Raw genomic sequence first — 11,814 nt, 5'->3', positions numbered from 1 at the left:
ATCCTGCCTCAGCCTTCCGAGTAGCTGGGATTACAGGTGCCCACCACTATGCCCAGCTAATTTTTTGTATTTTTAGTAGAGATGGGGTTTCACCATGTTGACCAGTCTGGTCTTGAATTCCTGACCTCAAGAATCCCTGACTCTCCAAGTGTCCTCACTTCTTATGTCATTCCCACTGACAAAACAAAAATAATGCTACCTTGTGTTAGGCTGTTCTTGCATTGCTATAAAGAAATACATGAGACTGGGTAATTTATAAAGAAAAATGAGTTTAATTGGCTCACAGTTCTGCAGACTTTAAGGGAAGCATGGTGCTGGGCATCAGATCAGCTTCTGATGAGGTCGCAGGAAGCTTACAATCATGGGAGAAGGCAATAGGGGAGCAGGCACGTCACAAAGCAAAAGCAGGAACAAGAGAGAGAGTGTGGGAGGGGAAGGATGCCACACACTTTTAAACAACCAGATCTCACTATTTCAAAGACAGCACCAAGGGGATGGTGCTAAACCATTCCTGAGAAATGTGCCCCCATGATCCAATTACCTCCCACCAAGTCCCACCTCCAACACTGGGGATTACAATTCAACACGAAATTGGGGTGGGGACATATATACAAACTATATCACATCCTTTCATCCCTGAATCTAATACCTGTCTCTGTATAGACAAAACTGTTGATACTGGCAAATTTCATAGTATACCTCCTATAAAAATCCAGCTTGATCCATCAAAACCCCTGCCTAATATCAAATAATAGCCACTTAAACCAGATGGCGTTATAAGCCATTAAACCTATTACAGAAGGACATACAAAACAAGGCCTCATTATTCCATGTACTTGTCCTTCTAACACCCTAATTTTACCTATTAAAAACCTAACAACTGTGATTAAAAGTTTGTTCAGGACTTCTGAGCAATAAAGTATATAATGATTCCAAGGCATCAGTAGTTTCAAATCCCTATATCTCATTAAACTCACGACCTATTGATATGAGGTTTTTCACTGTCATTGATCTATGAAGTGCATTCTTCAGTAATCCAGTGGATCAGGCCAGCCAGTTTCTTTTTGCCTTTACCTTGGAAGGCTAACAATTCACCTGGACAGTAATGCCTCTTGCTTTTACTGAAAACCCTTCCTGCATTTTTCAAATATTAAGTGAACACTTGGAGAAGATAGTTTCTCCTTAAGGTTCCACCTTACTATAATATATAGATGACAGCCTTCTTTACTCTGCTTCACAGATAGCCTATGAAAAAAATGGTGTACATCTATTAAAACAACTAACTGCTAAAGATTATGAAGTCTCTAACAAAAAAATTGCAGCTAGTGAAAACTCAGAAGAAATATTTGGGACATTTAACTTCAGAAAATGGATTACATTTAGACCCAGATTGGCACTTTGTAATTTCTTCAGCCAAGAACCAAGTATCACAGAAAAACACAGAATATTATAATGCTGTATTTGTGGTGTGTAAACTACCCATGTCTTAAGTAGAAAGGCTAAAAGGTGAACCAATGAAAAATAATAACTACAAGACTTTTCAACACATACACAGTACAAGGCCAGGCGCAGTGGCTCATGCCTGTAATCCCAGGACTTTGAGAGGCTGAAGTGAACAGATCATTTGAACTCAAGAGTTTCAGACAAGGCTGGGCAACATAGCAAACCCTAGTATCTATAAAAAATAGAAAAAATTAGCTGGTTATGGTGGCACATGCCTGTGGTACCAGCTGCTTAGGAGGCTGAGGTGAAAGGATTGCTGTGCATGGGAGGCAGACGTTAGAGTGAGCTGAGATTGTGACACTGCACTCCAGGCTGGGTGACAGAGTGAGATCCCCATCTAAAAAAAAAGACATAGACAGTATGAGAAGATATAAATAGAAACAACAAAAAGTTAAAAAGAAAGAGGATGGAGTCAAAGTGTGAAATTTTTATTATGTATCTTTCAGTTTTTGTTTATGCGATCTGTGTTAAGTTTTTATCAGATTAAAATAATGGTTATATAAGATATCTGCAAGCAGCCTGGTGATCTCAAATCATAAAAAATACAACAGATATATAAAAAATAAACAACAGGAAATTAAATCATATCACCAGAGAATCACCTTCACTAAAAGGAAGACGTAAAGGAAGGAAAGAAGGAAGAGAAAACAAGCAAAACAACTAGAAAACAAATAAGAAAATTTCCTTCTTTATCAATAATAACACTGAATGTAAATGGTCTAAACTCTCCAATCAAAAGATATGGAGTGGTGGAATGAATAAAAACCAAAACACCCAATGATCTGTTGCCTGCAAGAAACACTCTCACCTATAAAGACACACATAGACTGAAAATAAAGGGAGGGGAAAAGATCTGCCATACCGATGGAAACCGAAAAAGAGCAAGAGTAGCTACACCTATATCAGACAAAATAGATTTTAAGACAAAAACTATAAGAAGAGACAAAGAAGGTCACTATATAATGATAAAGAGGTCAATTCGGTAAGACACTATAACAAGTATAAATGTACACACCCCAACACTGGAGCACCCAGTTGTATAAAGCAATTATTATTAGAGCTAAAGAAAGAGAGAGATCTCAGTACAATCATAGTTGGAGACTTCAGCAGCCCCCCTTTCAGCATAGGACAGATTGTGTAGACAGAAAATCAACAAAGAAACATTGGACTTAATCTGCACTATACATTAAATGGACCTAATAGATATTTACAGTATATTTCATCCAAGAGCTGCAGAATACACATATTTCTTCTCAGCATATGGATCATTCTCAAAGACAGGCCAAATGTTTGGTCACAAAAGAAGTCTTAGAACATTCAAAAAATTGAAATAATATCAAGCATCTTCTCTGACAACAACGGAATAAAACTGGAAATTAATAACTAGAGGAATTTTGGAAACTATACAAACACATGGAAATTAAACAATATGCTTCTGAATGCCTGGTGGGTCAATGAAGACATTAGGAAACAAATTTAAAATTTTTTTAGGGAGAGAGGTGGAGCAAGATGGTTAGATAGAAGACTTCACCAACCGTACCCCTGCAACAAAGATACCAATCTAACAACTATCTACACTTAAAAAAAGATAAAATCACCTTCACTAGGAACAAAAGTTATATGAGCACTCACAATACCTGGTTTTTAACTGAAAGAAACACTGAAAAGGGCAGGATATTGTCTCAAATTGCCAATGCCGCCCCAGCCCCATCCTCCAGCAGCAGCCCTGCAGTGCGGAGAATCATGCACTTGGGAGAGGGAGAACACAGAAATTGTGAGACATTGCATTGAACTCAGTGGTGCCCTGATATAGAGTTATATTGGAAGAATGAAGCAATGGGTTTGGTTGTTGGTGTGGGGAAACAAGGAGGAAAGGAATGAAAAAAATAATCCGGGGTAGATGATGGTAACAGTCTGAGAATCAGGTGCCAGTTCCATTCTACTGTGCATCTAGTCACATTGGCGTAGATGTCCAGGCAGGAGAAGGAGCAAGCTGTGGGATCAGCTACATGGGCTTCCAAAGGTAATCCCAGGTGCCACCTCTCCTCCATACTTACTAGGAATCCCAGGCCCTTCCCTGAAGTGACATCCTCCTGCAACCTTTGCACCCCTCTTTCCACTTCTTCTCACAGCCTTTCCCTCCTCCCTCCTTCATTCTCCTGGCCAGGACCCACACTTACCCCACCTCACCTCTCTCTTTTGATCTGTCCCATAGTTTAGAAAGGAACAGAAATGCCAGCTGAGGTCAGGTCTTTTAAAAATTTATTCAGTGCTCTCTGGGCATGCATTTGAGGACGATAACATTGTTTCTGGTCTCAGTGCACTTTCACCACATCTGATTTTCAGCTATGTGAGTCAGGACATCTATATGATCAGTCAATCAACCAGGGAAAGAAACTAAGGTCCAGAGCCCTGAGGATGCTTGTGCAAATCACCCTGATTTGGACAGAACAGGATCTTGTAAGGGTCCTAAGACTCAGAGAAGCCTGCAGCCCCTTGTGTTGTATTCTGCTGCATGCCGGGGAAACTGGATGGAAACTATTCAGATTCTTCCTGCATGAAAAGGGCAAGCTGTGTCCTTGGGGATCCTCCAGTGGACCCAGTTGTTCCTGCTGGGGGTGACCTCGACTCTCAAATCCAGCGCTGTAAAATAGGGAGAAATTCAGACATTGCAAAGCATGAAAAATTTTCTCCTGAGAGCAAAGTCGAAGGATAACAAAATTGAAGGAGGGAACATATCAAAAAGAGAAGGAAGGAATATACAAAAACAAAAAACAAAAAACCAGCAACAACCAACAACAAGAACAACAAAAAAAAAAACATACCAAGACATAGGATGTATGAAATCAAGCATCAACCCATGAAAAGGTGAAAGGGCAACAGGACCAGAAAGGAAGAGGGTCACCTGGGTGGGTGGACAGCAGAGGGGAAGCCATCTCCAAGAAGATGACCTTGACAACAGCCACCATAAGTTTAAACGTATTGAGAAGACATTTACTCAACTAAGGGACAGTTGGTGAATTCATTTATTAAGGTTCATGGAAAGTAAGAAAATGAGAATACCAGGCAATTATCAAATCTTGAAAACTTCAACATGTATGGAAAGAAAAACTAAGTTTAAGATGTGGCTCAGGTCTGAGTAGCACTCACATAAGTCAGTAATTTTAACTCTGGCTCTCAGTGCACTCAAAATCTCCACCTGCCTACACGAAGAGGATGAAAATGTGTGTGCTGGGGAAGGTACTATGGACAAAGGGATATTGAAAAGTCAACACATAATATCTAAAATGGAAACATTTGAAGTGGCATAAATGTATATTATCAAAAGACATAAAGATAAAGAACAACATATGAACTAAAAGGCTTCTGTGTGGTTGTTTGCCAGGAAGCTGGTGGCTAGGAAGGATTGAGAGGGAGTAAAGGGGAGACCATGTTTTGGAACAGGGGAAATGAAAGGGAAGCAGGTAGCACCTTGACCCTGCCTCATGCGGAGAACAGGGTTCCACGCAGTGGTCCAGGATCTCAGGGACTTACAGTGGCTGAGGCCACCTGCCCCCAGGACAAGCCCTTGGCACTGAGTCTACTGAAATGTGGGGAGGGACAAGAGGAGGCCTTCGGAACTTTGACCTGAGCAGCCTGGCTTACTCTACACTGTCTTGGCACCTGTCCAGAGATTAATGTAATAAATTGTCTCCAAATTCACCCAAGGGAGTGGAGTTCCTTCCCCTACTCCTTATCCCCTTCAACACCACCCTTTCTGGAAGTGTTATTCTGAACCTGTTCTCGGATTTGTTTTTATCAGTGGAGAAAGAGAAGATAAAAGAGCACTCACCCAGCAGAGCCAGAGGGAGACAGCTCCAAGGACTCCAGTGGCCACCAGAGTCCACCACGATCCAGGGCTGGAGGTGCACAGTGAGATTTTCAGCGCAGAGGGAGAAATCTCCTAAGGGTAAGAAGGAAAAACAGCGTTGGGAAGCGTTTCCTTACTTCACAGTGAGTGCAAACATGATAGGAAGGCATAGAGAAAAAGGAAGAAATTATAGGGAAAGGTGCTTGTTTAGGGGGAGGTGATGCTGCGGAGGGGTACACCAGACCCAGCACTGGTGGGGGGTAGGAGAAACAGGTATAACCCTTGACTAGAGAATGGATACTTAAGGATCAGTGTAGTTACTAGGTGAAGAGGACTACATACGTTTTAAGGACATTGATGTACATTATAGTGTACCATTGGAAGTTAAGGGAAAAGAAAAGAAACTTCATTAATAGAAACAGGCTGCATGTAGTAAAATCAATAATCAGCCCTGGGACTTGTGTTTTCAAAACGCTTTATCCAGGTGCAACCCCTCTGATTTCCTGGATTCCCCGCCCTCTAGCACCCAGTTCCCTCTCCTGTAATGAGAGGGGGTCAGGAGGAGAGATGGACACATGGGCCCATGCTGAAGGCAGTCAGTCACCTGTGTCTGCAGATGAGAAACCGCAGCCTAACCTGACGGAACCTCATGCGGAAAAAGAGTTTGAACCACTAGCCTCCAGCACAGGGATTCCATCCCAGCTCAGTATTTAGTATTTAGAGATGTAGTATTTCGAGATTCCTAAATACTGAGGACTCTGGCCAGTCTGGTTTGACCATGTGCCTCCTTCCTCACACTGTGGGGCCCCAGTTTTCCCTCCCAATTCCACACCCCCAGATGCTGGTACCATGCTCAGGTTCATCGTGGACACCGCTCCATCCGACATGGCAACACTTTTGATCCAGCCGCTTTGACAACCTCGTTCAGTCTCCTCTGGAGAGAGCCACCGAGCCCTTTGCTGATGAGCTGGGACTGACAGGGAATAGGGCTGCGATCTCGGATGGGGTTGGCAATGGACACCAAAGTCGTCTTCTAAAGACCAAGTACGCTCTAACCACGGAATTCGTCTCTAACCGGAAGAAAGAAGCCTGTCTGCGCTTAAAATGAAACACTAAATACACTGTTATATTAAGTACACTAGGTACACTAAGTGGTAAACTTGGTCAACTTAGAGCACTATGTGCACTGAGTACACTAAGTAATAATATGAGTAATAAGTGGTACACTAAGCTGAAACCGCTAACCGCAGCCGAACGGCAGAAGAACCTCAACTTAAATAGTGTGGAGCGGCCGCCAGGTTTCCGCTGCTCCTAGTCGCCCCCAAGAGGAAGCGCCGGTGAGGCTTTAGCAGCTGCCGGGCCCCAGCAGTGGCCCCGGGCTCAGGGAACCAGGGCTGCTTCTCTCCGAGGTTCAGGTTCCCGGCCTTAGAAAGCCTCCGCTCCGAATCTGGGCTGGCCTATCCGGGAAGCCTTGAAACTCAACTCCCGGTGGGCCAGGAAGGCTGCCCGAGTTGGGCAGCGCCGGCCGGCGCCTTCCTCAGAGCCGAGCTGCCCGCCGCCCTCGAGGCCCAGCCGAGCCTGGAGGAGAGACCGGGTCCGCTCAGGTGGGGCCCTTGGTGCCTGGCGACCCCATGAGCACCCACCCTCCAGCCTAGGGCAGGATGGCCCAATTAGGCGCTGTGGGGGTCCCTTTGGAAACCACTCTCTGCTTTAAGGACACACGTGGGGCTTCCCTGGGAGAAGGAGGCAGTGAAGAGGGGCAGACACCAGGCCTCTGGCCAGCCGCCCCTCGGGTCCAGGCCGCCCTGCGTCCACATCTGGTCTCCCGGCTTTTCACAACAGTGACCTTGACAGCGCCCAGAGTCCGCTGCTTCTGTCCAGTCCGCTCTTCCCCTGCGTGGCCGAGAGGGCGCATCACTGGTGGCTTCAGGAGGTGGCTGTGAGCGCGGGGCTGGGGCCGAGAGCATAGGACCAGAGAGGAGTCAGTCGCCAAGCCACCACCAGCCCTGGGGCACCCTCACCGGCTACCGGCTGGGTCAGGCCCCAGATTCAGGTTTGCCCAGCAGGCGCTCGGCGTCCATGCTCCCTCTCCACCTCCCTGCCTCTCTAAGGAGAACCTAGCCCATTAGAAAGCCCAGGGCGTTCTGTGGACTGGTTGGTCAAAAATGGTGTGTGGGGAAGCGGGTCAACTGAGATCAGACGTGAAAAACGGGGAACCTGGGGACCATAGGGTTGGGGCCCAGGAGGGGACCGAAGCTTCTATTTAAGACAGGTGACTAAGTGAGGGGCACTGCCGCAACAGGAAGAAAGATTGATTTGCAATTGATTTGCAGGCATGATCAGTTTTAGTCCCTATTTGACAACCAGAAGTCTGCAGCTCTATCCTTGGTGAGTTCTGAAGGCCTCTGGGGACAGCTGAGCCCAAAAGACTTTTTAATTCCACAGAGAACTTCGCCTGAGGCAGGTCTCCTCTGTGCCCAGGGAAGGAAGGCTAGGCGTGATGGTTTCTGAAAAAACTTACACAGAGAAAAGGCCAAGTTCATTTGTGCTACCCTGAACTGAACACAGATCAATTAACTGGTCCCAGGATTGATGGCAAGAGGCCTATAACTGGTCTCCTAGTTCCTATCCAGTCCTTCCCCGATAAACTCAGAACCCTGTCCTCTTGGAACAGTGAATCCCCAGCAGAGGACCTCAGCTCCCAAGGTCCATTCAGCCTGGGCTGCCTGGAACCGGCTACCCTGCCCAGGAGCTGTTAACACCTGGAGCTCAGTGCAGGAAGAATGCAGGGGCACTTGGTGGGGAGGTGAGTGAGTGCAGAGGGGTTCTGGGAATTCCTTGAGCCCTTGCAGTAGCTCCCACTCAGGCTGTCCTGCAGGTCCTCACAAGGCCCACTACTGAGCAGGAAGAATGTCCTCAGGAGAGGCAGGGAGTGGGGCAAAAGCGAGTATGGGGTCCCTTGCATTTGCAGCAAACTGGAGAGGGAGATGAGAAGCAAGGAGTACTGGCCCTCACATGGAAACTTACAGCACACTGCCCTGAGGGAATGGGAAGGGAACCACAGCCACGCTTGCCCACAGAAGACCTGGCAGATGGGAGAGGGTAGTTTTGAGGACTGAAATCCCTACCTCATAGGACTCTGGATACTTGGATACTTGCTTCCTCCTGTGCTTCTCTATGAAACTCAGGACTGTGTTTGGGACACTCTCTGCACTCTTACTGTAATTCTCTTCTCTCTGGATGGCCTCCTTTCCCTTGGAGTGAAGGAGTGGCCATCAGATTCTTGGGCTGAAGGTCACTGGGTGACTGAGATTCTGGGGCCAGTTACTTCCCTTTCTTAGCCACCCCATGCTTTACAAAACTGAGCTCCACAGTCACACTCATCTCTCCCAGTGAAGCTCAAAGGAATTATCAATAAAAAACACAAAAACGTAAATGGAATGATGTTTATGGAACCAACTGATTAACATGGAAAAGCACGGGCTTCCCACTTTTCTGCCCTTCGTGAGAACTTAACCCTAAAACACTGATGTCATGTCAACCTTCTGCCTTAACTGGGAATTGCTGTAGTCAGTCTGTTCTAAGGGCATCCCGTGAGCCCCTAGGGTTGGAAAAATAAGGCCACTTTCCCTAAACACACATGTGGTTCTGTCCTGGCCAGATCAGTGGACTTCCAGTGTCATTCCTGAGTCACACCGAGGTAAAATGCACAGACCAGAAACCAACATTTTAAAAAGAATAAAATAAAATAAGTGGCCTGTAGTGTGTGGGCTGGGGTTGGTGCGGGCTTCCGGCTTGGCCACCGGTGTCCGTGGTTCAGCCCCGGGGCTTTTGTGTCGGGTCCGGCTTGGCTTTGTGTTCCAGAGTTTTTGCCCTGCTCCGCAGGCGCTCCTCCGGGGCGGGAGTCGCGAGGCCGGGGCGAGCTCGGGCGGGACCGGCGGCTGTGAAGGCTGCGGGGAGCGGGACTTGCAGCTCCTGGTGATGCCAGCGTTCCTGGAAGACTCCTGGGACCTGACGAAGGACAAGTTGAAGAGTGAGTTGGTCGCCATTAAAGTGAGGCTCCCGGTCCGGAGCACCGCACAGACCAGGACGCACAGCTCCGCCTGCAGCACTGGGCGCTACCTCTACCCGCCCGGGCGCCCACAGGGAGGGCCCCGCCTCCCTCAACGGCGAGGAACTCGCAGCTGCGAGTGCACCCTGGTCCTGGCTTCGGAGCGGGGCCTCCCGCAGCAGGAAAGCCACGAAGAAAACGGATCAACCCAGACCAAAAGACAAAGCTGATCTCGAGGTAATCGCGCTCACTAATGAAGATCTCGTGGACCCGCTTGCGAGGTATGGAGAGAAACCTAGTCCTACTGGAGAACAACCAGGAAGCGATGTCAGAAAAAAACCCTTGAAACCCGAAGGAACGGCGACGATCTGTCGCCCAGGCTGGCGTGCAGTGGTGCGATCTCGGCTCACTGCAGCCTCCGCCTCCCAGATTCAACAGATTCTCGTGCCTTAGCCTCCCGAGTGGCTAGAACCACACGCATGCGCCACCTCACCCGGCTACTGTTTTGTTGTTGTTGTTGTTGTTTTGGTAGGGACGGGTTTTCTACGTGTTGTCCAGGCTGGTCTCCAACTCCTGAGCTCAAGGGATCCGCCCATCTCGGCGGATTAACAATTTAATCTTCAGCAAAAAATGGAAGACCGGGCCGGGCGCGGTGGCTCAAGCCTGTAATCCCAGCACTTTGGGAGGCCGAGACGGGCGGATCACGAGGTCAGGAGATCGAGACCATCCTGGCTAACACGGTGAAACCTCGTCTCTACTAAAAATACAAAAAAACTAGCCGGGCGAGGTGGCGGGCGCCTGTAGTCCCAGCTACTCGGGAGGCTGAGGCAGGAGAATGGCATAAACCCGAGAGGCGGAGCTTGCAGTGAGCTGAGATCCGGCCACTGCACTCCAGCCTGGGCGACAGAGCGAGACTCCGTCTCAAAAAAAAAAAAAAAAAAAAGACCGAATTTAAATAAAGATTCTAGTAGCTACTGTGACAATGAAGAAGACTAAAGAAGAGATCAAGCTTGGGAAGAGAGAACCACTAAAGGGCAGAGCAAAGACTCCAGTAACACTGAAGCAAAGAAGACTTGAGACACAGCTATTCTCACGCCGGAATAACTGAAGCTGAACGCACAAGTGGAGCTTCAGAAGGCGGAGCTCTGCAGGCCTGGAGTAGGGACTTGGAGCAGGGTCTCTACCAGAGACCTGAGGAGAAGGCCAAGGAAGAGGGTGGAAACCAGAACATTTTCAAATAGACCATGCAGTAATTCCACAGAGTGCTCCCACAGCTGAAAATCTAGTGGCTTCAGGACACAAAGCCTTAGTTGTCAGTAGGTGACTGGAAATTTCAAGCATGCAGCTCCTATTCTGCAATTCAGTAAATTTTCAAACATATCCCAAACTCCAAAGAGACCATTGAAAAAAACAAACAAACAAAAAACAAAACAAAACAAAATACAGAAAAGAAGAGTGGAAAAGGATATTCTTAAAGAAATGTTGCCCTGTGAAGCATCTACACCAACAGGAATGGCTGCAGACCAGTCAAAGGGGCTACATACAGGCAGGTCATTTGAACTCAGTGAGTTCAGGATGGCAGAATCTTGTTCATCTAAATATGTTCCTAAGTGTGTTCCCTTAGCAGATATCAAGTCAGAAAAGACAAAAAAAAAGAATGAGCCTTTTCCATATGGACAAAAATTTTGCTGTTTGTTGTGGTAGGTTTTGTTTGTTTGCTTTTTGGTCTATCAAGCCATGGAAACTAACCAAGGAAATCCTTTCTCTAATGTTCTTCCTGATGACTCTCGAAACCCAACTGAATGGGATCCATTTGGCACCACCGCGCCCGGCTGGTCTCCTATTTTTAATAAATGTATTGAAAAACACTTGGGTACACTTGTTGACTTAAAGAACTTAAAAAAAGGTGATTTCACCTCAATAAATGTAGTATTCCATGAAAAGCAAACAAAATATATATAAATGAACTTCATTAGAGTGTTTTTGAACTCTGGACTAGCAGGAGATCACTTCCTGCCATATGAAAATCTTTTTTAGCTCTGAAACACTTTTGTAGGCTGTTTAAAATTTTTTCTTCTCATTGTCCAAACCCATGCAAGGTTTCTTTAAAATGTGAACATCTGGTTTCATTTTTGAAAAAAGATATATATAAGCCGGGCGTGCTGGCTCAAGCCTGTAATCCCAGCACTTTGGGAGGCCCAGACGGGCGGATCACGAGGTCAGGAGATCGAGACCATCCTGGCTAACAGGGTGAAAGCCCGTCTCTACTAAAAAAAATACAAAAAAACTAGCCGGGCGAGGTGGCCGGCGCCTGTAGTCCAGCTACTCCGGAGGCTGAGGCAGGAGAATGGCGTAAACTCGGGAGGTGGAGCTTGCAGTGAGCTGAGATCTGGCCACTGCACTCCAGCTT

At 46.9% G+C, this 11,814-nt stretch overlaps 1 long non-coding RNA gene across 1 annotated transcript in view; it reads right to left on the bottom strand.

The window, feature by feature from the left end:
- LOC105513983 overlaps positions 1-10,275 on the bottom strand; it is a 26,794-nt gene extending 16,519 nt beyond the window's left edge. Inside the window, exon 1 of the long non-coding RNA XR_001002113.1 lies at positions 10,180-10,275. This is a non-coding gene — a long non-coding RNA (uncharacterized LOC105513983). The remainder of the gene's footprint in view (positions 1-10,179) is intronic.
- Positions 10,276-11,814: the final 1,539 nt, after the last annotated feature.

This window comes from Colobus angolensis, unplaced genomic scaffold, assembly GCF_000951035.1.
Source record: "Colobus angolensis palliatus isolate OR3802 unplaced genomic scaffold, Cang.pa_1.0 Scaffold238, whole genome shotgun sequence".
NCBI classification, from domain to species: Eukaryota; Metazoa; Chordata; class Mammalia; order Primates; family Cercopithecidae; genus Colobus; species Colobus angolensis.
The sequence above is the reverse complement of the archived record's forward strand: the minus strand, read 5'-3'. Positions and strand labels throughout refer to the sequence as shown.